Genomic DNA, 5868 nt, shown 5'->3' with positions numbered 1-5868 from the left:
ACAAAGCAGGGGGTAAATGTGGGAACTTCAGAACAGTCCATTCAGCTGCAACTAGTCCATGTAGAAAACATGCCTCAGACATGCAGAATAAGCAATCACATCAGCATCACCTATTAAAATTATCTGCAAAAGTCAGTTACTCAACATGGCCCTGGTTTGGTTATATAACAAACTGCCACCAATGTAAGAACTACAGTTCTACACTATAACCAGTCAAATCCCCACAGCCTGTTTGTGAAAAGCTCATTTGGTTACCAGTTAGCATTTCAATAGTCTTTCAATAAAAACAAAATAAATTCACAAAGGTCAATTTTATTCTTCACTGATTGACAAGGTTCCAATGTGTATGCAGTCGGGACCATATATTCAATTCATTATGTGGTACATTTGTTCAGAAACCACTGACATTGCAAGACAAGAGGACTATGCAATGACACGCCAGGGTTAGATGTGTCAAAGGGACAAGTGTACACAGCTGGTGGTGGCTGAGCCTGTGGCCTGGAGTTTAGTGAATCATCTGCAGGATGTAACGTTCTGTCCCACACCCAAGTCCAGAAAGAAACAATCCTGTGGCATCCTGTTGACACATCAATATACATTCAACATATTGCAAATGCAAGCATCTCAGCTCTACCAGTCAGATTGTTGTAGATTAACTACTTTAACTTAAGTCCTGTTCTATTCTCGCAGAAAAAAAWATATATAAACTGCCTGAAGATGTTATAGGTACATTAACATTAACTAAAGTTCAGGCATCAATTATTGTCCAAGCAGCTTCCTGCTTTTTGTCTGTCTTTGGAAGACAAATCAGAAAGAATAAGCAATATACACACGAGAATGTAGACAGTTAGCAATTCAGGAAAGAACTGTGCTCAGGGTTACAAAGATTCTGCACTAAACAATAAGTAGGTGATAATTGGTTAACTTCACAATACATGTTTGTCATTTAGCTGCACAAAATCTGATCCAGCCTCACCTTCAATGGAGTTGTCGCATTCCATACAATCTGCATGTCTACCAGAAATAAAGGAAGCCAATTAGTCCTAAGTAAACACCATGTAGACAGTAACTGCCATTACGAAATTGTGCTCAGAGTTTAAAAGTCGTCACCAACAGTAAGAAAGCTGGGTTAAAGCTATTAAGCTCTCATCAATGCACAGTACAATATCATGTACTACTTGCTTTCAAAAATTCAATTCAGATGTTTGTGCATTACCTTGCATCGACGAGATGAAACATCAACCCAGTCAAAGCATCGCCATGTCGCCTACCTTATCCCAGTGGAGGACAGAGAATGCATATGAGCAACATATACATAACAGGAAGCGAGCCATTCAGTACTGTGCTCAATGTTCTGCAGGCTCTTCACTATACAATAAGTAGGTGATAAAAAAATTAACTCACTGCAAGTACATGTTTATTTTGTTAAGATACAATTCGAATGCATCCTCACCTATGCATCAAACCCATTGAATGTCAAACAATCAGCAAGTATTCCTGAAATGCAAAGACAGGAAGTTAGGAATAATCTTAGTCCATATAGTATACAAATACAGTTTAGAGGCCATAACAGCCATTACAAAATGTGCTCAGAGTTAGAACATAATGTCTTCACCAACAGTAAGAAAGCTGGGTTAAAGCTATAAAGCTCTCATCACTGCACAGTGCATTTTCATGATAGCACTAGGGTTTCAAAATCAATGTAGATGTTATAGTACATTACATACAATGTATACAGTAACAGACATTGTGGCTGTGCAAGTAATCTCAGTTTAAAGTCAACAGTAAAGCTGGGTAAAAGCGATAAAGCTCTGTGCACAGCACATGTTTTTGTAGCTATAATAATAATAATAATTCAGAATCATCTTCAATGGAGTTTACCTGGATATTTTTTTCCTGAAATGCAAGCAGTCCACCAGTGTTTTTTCCTGAAATACAAATAAATTAAGAAAATGACAAAAGGCCCAACCGCGAGCCATGTAGGACTACAATGTAAATATTAGCAATTTTACATTGTGCTCAGAGTTTAAAAGTCTTCACCAACAGTAAGAAAGCTGGGTTAAAGCTATAAAGCTCTCATCAGTGCACAGTACATGTTTAGGGTGTTTAGTTATAACAATTCTCACCTTCAATACCCTTTCCATTTAACCATCAATCAGTCCCAGCAGTTCCATGCTTAGTCTACATTAGAGGAATAAGAACCCTGGTGAGCAGTACATAAATACAGTGTAGACAATACCAGCCATCAGAAATTGTGCTCAGAGTTAGAACATAATGTCTTCACCAACAGTAAGAAAGCTGGGTTAAAGCTATAACGCTCTCATCAACGCACAGTACATGTTCATGCCGTTAAACGATAACTACTGAGCCATCCTCACCTTCAAACGCATTGAATAGAGTTGAATCACCTTCAATGGAGTTGAATGGAACATGCTTTCCTGAAATGTAAAGGAAATGCTGAACATACAATACCTGAAGCCATGTAAAACATTTAGTAAACAGTAACAGGCTTTAAAAATAGTGCTCAGTTTTTTTTATGAAGTATCTTCACCATACAATAAGAATGATGTGTTAAATAAGCATCATGGCACAGTACATCACATTTGTAAAAACAAAGTTCTTATTTATGCTCACCTTAAGAGTTGATGCAATTCATTAAGTCCACAAGCTTGCATGAAATGCAAAGGAAATGTCATTAAAGTCAGGAGTTAAAATAAAGTATATAAACTCATGTGGATTGCTTTAATTGTATATTTGTTAGCCCTTCTACTAGGGCTGCCCCAGTGTGTAGGTGCAGACCACTCTCAGAAGGGCACAGTTCTGCTACAGCTCAGCACCAACAGCCACTAAAACAGTATCTGCTGGACCAGGCCACATTAGCAGCGTCTTCCTCTTCCAGCAGTGTAACACTAGTTCAGGCATTGGCTGGCCTGTACAGCTGACTACCGCTGGATTAATAAAACAACCCAATCATGAAAACCTAATTAACTCTACATTTTGAATGTAAGGATGTGGGAGACAACTACCTTGGAAGGGGATCATCATTCCCATTTGCAGCCCTCCCATGTCTGAAGACCTGAATAGTGGCACAACCTGTGAGGGTAAAGACGAGGTATGCATTAGTTGTGACAACGTTATTGCATTAAAACAAATGGTATCCATCTCGGTTTTACACACTGGCTAGCCAACTTGGCTACAGTAACTAACTAGGCCCATCTTTTGCACGCCACCACGTGTCATCTAGGCCGTGCCAGTCATTTTACAGGCTAGTTAGCCTTGGCAACTTATCGCCAAAACTAGTAAATGGCAGCCAATGCAACACAACTGTTAGCTGAACGAGTTAGCAGGACGTAATTTTAAATTATTTATCTAGACATATTTTAGCCAGTRCTAGAGGCAGCATTGGTTCAGCATTTTTGTGTCTATGGTTTAGTTAGGAGCTTCCTTACCACTTAATGTTATAGCCATTTGTCTTGCCTGACGACTAAAACTCAATTCTTCCGATCATCTGTTTACTAGGTAACGTTAAATAGCTACTTCATTGCGGAAAGAAACTAATCGCCGGAGCAAGGCTAGCCAGCCAACAATATATCAATACAGGCCCCATTCCAAGTTCCATAAACGCAAGCAACTATTGCCATAGCCGAAAACAGACCTCCTTTCGTCCTCATGTCTGCAAAGAGACCGCTATACGGGCACTTGCAAATTTATAGTCCTCCTCGGCACCATAGAATACAGGTTCCGGAGTGAATTGTGGGATAGGTCTATACCTCCAAGAAATGTGGGCTATTACTGCGTTCATGTAWTAATCGGAACAAGGAAACTCGAAATGTCCAACTTTCTAACTGGTCCACATTTCCGTGGACTATTGGTACGTCCAAGACAACTGGGATTTGGGAAAATAAGAGCTCAAATCATGACGTCAGTGATCTTCAAATCGGAAAGTTGGAGCTCTAAAAAGAGTCGAATTCCCGAGTTGGAGCTCGTTTWTTCCCGTGTTCCCAGTTGTCTTGAACGCACTGAAGTCAGAGATTTCCGAGTTCAAAACAACTAGGAACTCGGGAAAAAACGAGCGCCGAATGGGAAAAATCTTTTGAACGGACATCCAACCCTGAACGCCCCATAGCATATAGGCCTACCTCCAATAAATGTAGCTAGGTTTCGAGCCAATTGGCAATAGATTTTCATGCAAATATTCTAAAATCCACATAAAAATAATATGCTGCAGAGATAGGTTTCCATCAAATTACTTGTTGTAGATAAAAGGCTGTGCGTGATGTACAAATGCAAAATACATTTTCAACTCTGATGGTTTTCTCACAAAAATATGGTATTATATACACTGAACAAAAATATAAACTCAACATGTAAAGTGTTGGTCCCTTGTTTCATGAGCTGAAATAAAAGATTCCAGAAATGTTCCATACTCACAAAAAGCATATTTATCTTAAATGTTGTGCACAAATTTGATTACATCCCTGTTAGTGCGCATTTCTCCTTTGCCAAGATAATCCATCCACCAGACAGGTGTGGCATATTATTAAACTGATTAAACAAACGCACCTTGTGCTGGGGACAATAAAAGCCTACTAAAATGTGTCACACAACACAATGCCACAGATATCTCAAGTTTTGAGGGAGCGTGCAATTGTGCCCCATGGTGGTGGTGGGGTTATGGTATGGGCAGGCATAAACTACAGACAATGAACACGATTGCATTTTATCGAAGGAAAGTTTAATGCACAGAGATACAGTGACGAGATCCTGATGCCCATTGCCGTGTTATTCATCCCCCGCCATCACCTCATGGTTCAGCATGATAATGCAAGGCCCCATGTCGCAATGATCTCTGCACAATTGCTGGAAGCTTAAAATGTCCTAATTCTTCTATGGCCTGCATACTCACCAGACATGTCACCCACTGAGCATGTTTGGGATGCTCTGGATCGACGTGTACGACAGCGTGTTCCAGTTCCCGCCAATAACAAGCAACTTCACACAGCTAAAAAGGAGTGGGACAACATTCCACAGGTCACAATCAACAGCCCGATCAGCTGTATGCAAAGGAGATGTGTCGCGCTGCATGAGGCAAATAGAGACCCACAGTGAAGGTGTCATAATACCTATGAAACCTAGCAGACAAACGGAAATGGTTCCAATTGTTTTTCCACCATTCATTTTTCCAATAAGGGATTTTAGAAACACTTAAAATAAGGGCTGTTTCGTGTAGGCTTACTGTGACGTTTTGATAACCACGGACCTCCCGAGTGGCGCTGTGCCACTAGAGATTCTGGGTTCGAGCCCAGGCTCTGTCGCAGCCGGCCACGACTGAGAGACCCATGGGGCGGTGCACAATTGGCCCAGTGTCGTCCGGGTTAGGGGAGGGATGTCCTTGTTCCATTGCGCACTAGCAACTCCTGTAGCGGGCCGGGCGCAGTGTAGGCTGATACGTGTGTTATACAGTGTTTCCTCCAACATATTGGTGCAGCTAGCTTCTGGGTTAAGTGGGCATTGTGTCAGGAAGCAATGTGGCTTAGTTGGGTTGTGTTTCGGAGGACGCACCCCCTTCGCTCTCCCGAGTCCGTACGGGAGTTGCAGCAATGAAACAAGACTGTAACGTGGATACCATGAAATTGGGGTAAAAAATAAAAATCTCTCGGACAAGGTGACTTTTATCAACATACACGTCTCTATTTACTCTCAGATTCAAAAATGCTAATTAGCACAAATGTAGACATCATGCAAGACTACAAATCCCTGCAAACTCCTGCACGTCACCTCTAGCTGACACTTAGAAACACTTAAATAAGGGCTGTGTTTTGTGTAGCCTTACACAAAAAGTGACGTTTTGATAACCGCGTAAATCTC

General features: G+C 40.9%; 1 long non-coding RNA gene and 1 other non-coding gene across 3 annotated transcripts; both read right to left on the bottom strand.

Moving 5' to 3' along the window:
• Window positions 1-296: 296 nt before the first annotated feature.
• LOC111965353 (uncharacterized) lies at window positions 297-3685 on the bottom strand. Of its 2 annotated transcripts, none has more exons than XR_002877505.2 (10): window positions 3656-3685; window positions 3027-3093; window positions 2635-2668; window positions 2379-2438; window positions 2127-2181; window positions 1882-1928; window positions 1454-1497; window positions 1217-1271; window positions 977-1014; window positions 297-577 (listed from the first exon to the last, which is right to left on the bottom strand). It is a non-coding gene; the product is annotated as an uncharacterized lncRNA (long non-coding RNA). The 2 variants fall into 2 exon arrangements; XR_002877504.1 differs by having other exon boundaries at window positions 3450-3684.
• Window positions 2754-2953, bottom strand: LOC111965432 (small nucleolar RNA SNORA74). Its single transcript, XR_002877523.1, has one exon. It is a non-coding gene; the product is annotated as a small nucleolar RNA SNORA74 (small nucleolar RNA).
• Window positions 3686-5868: the final 2183 nt, after the last annotated feature.

This window comes from Salvelinus sp. IW2-2015, linkage group LG6.1 (genome assembly GCF_002910315.2).
Source record: "Salvelinus sp. IW2-2015 linkage group LG6.1, ASM291031v2, whole genome shotgun sequence".
Taxonomy (NCBI): Eukaryota; Metazoa; Chordata; class Actinopteri; order Salmoniformes; family Salmonidae; genus Salvelinus; species Salvelinus sp. IW2-2015.
The sequence above is the reverse complement of the archived record's forward strand: the minus strand, read 5'-3'. Positions and strand labels throughout refer to the sequence as shown.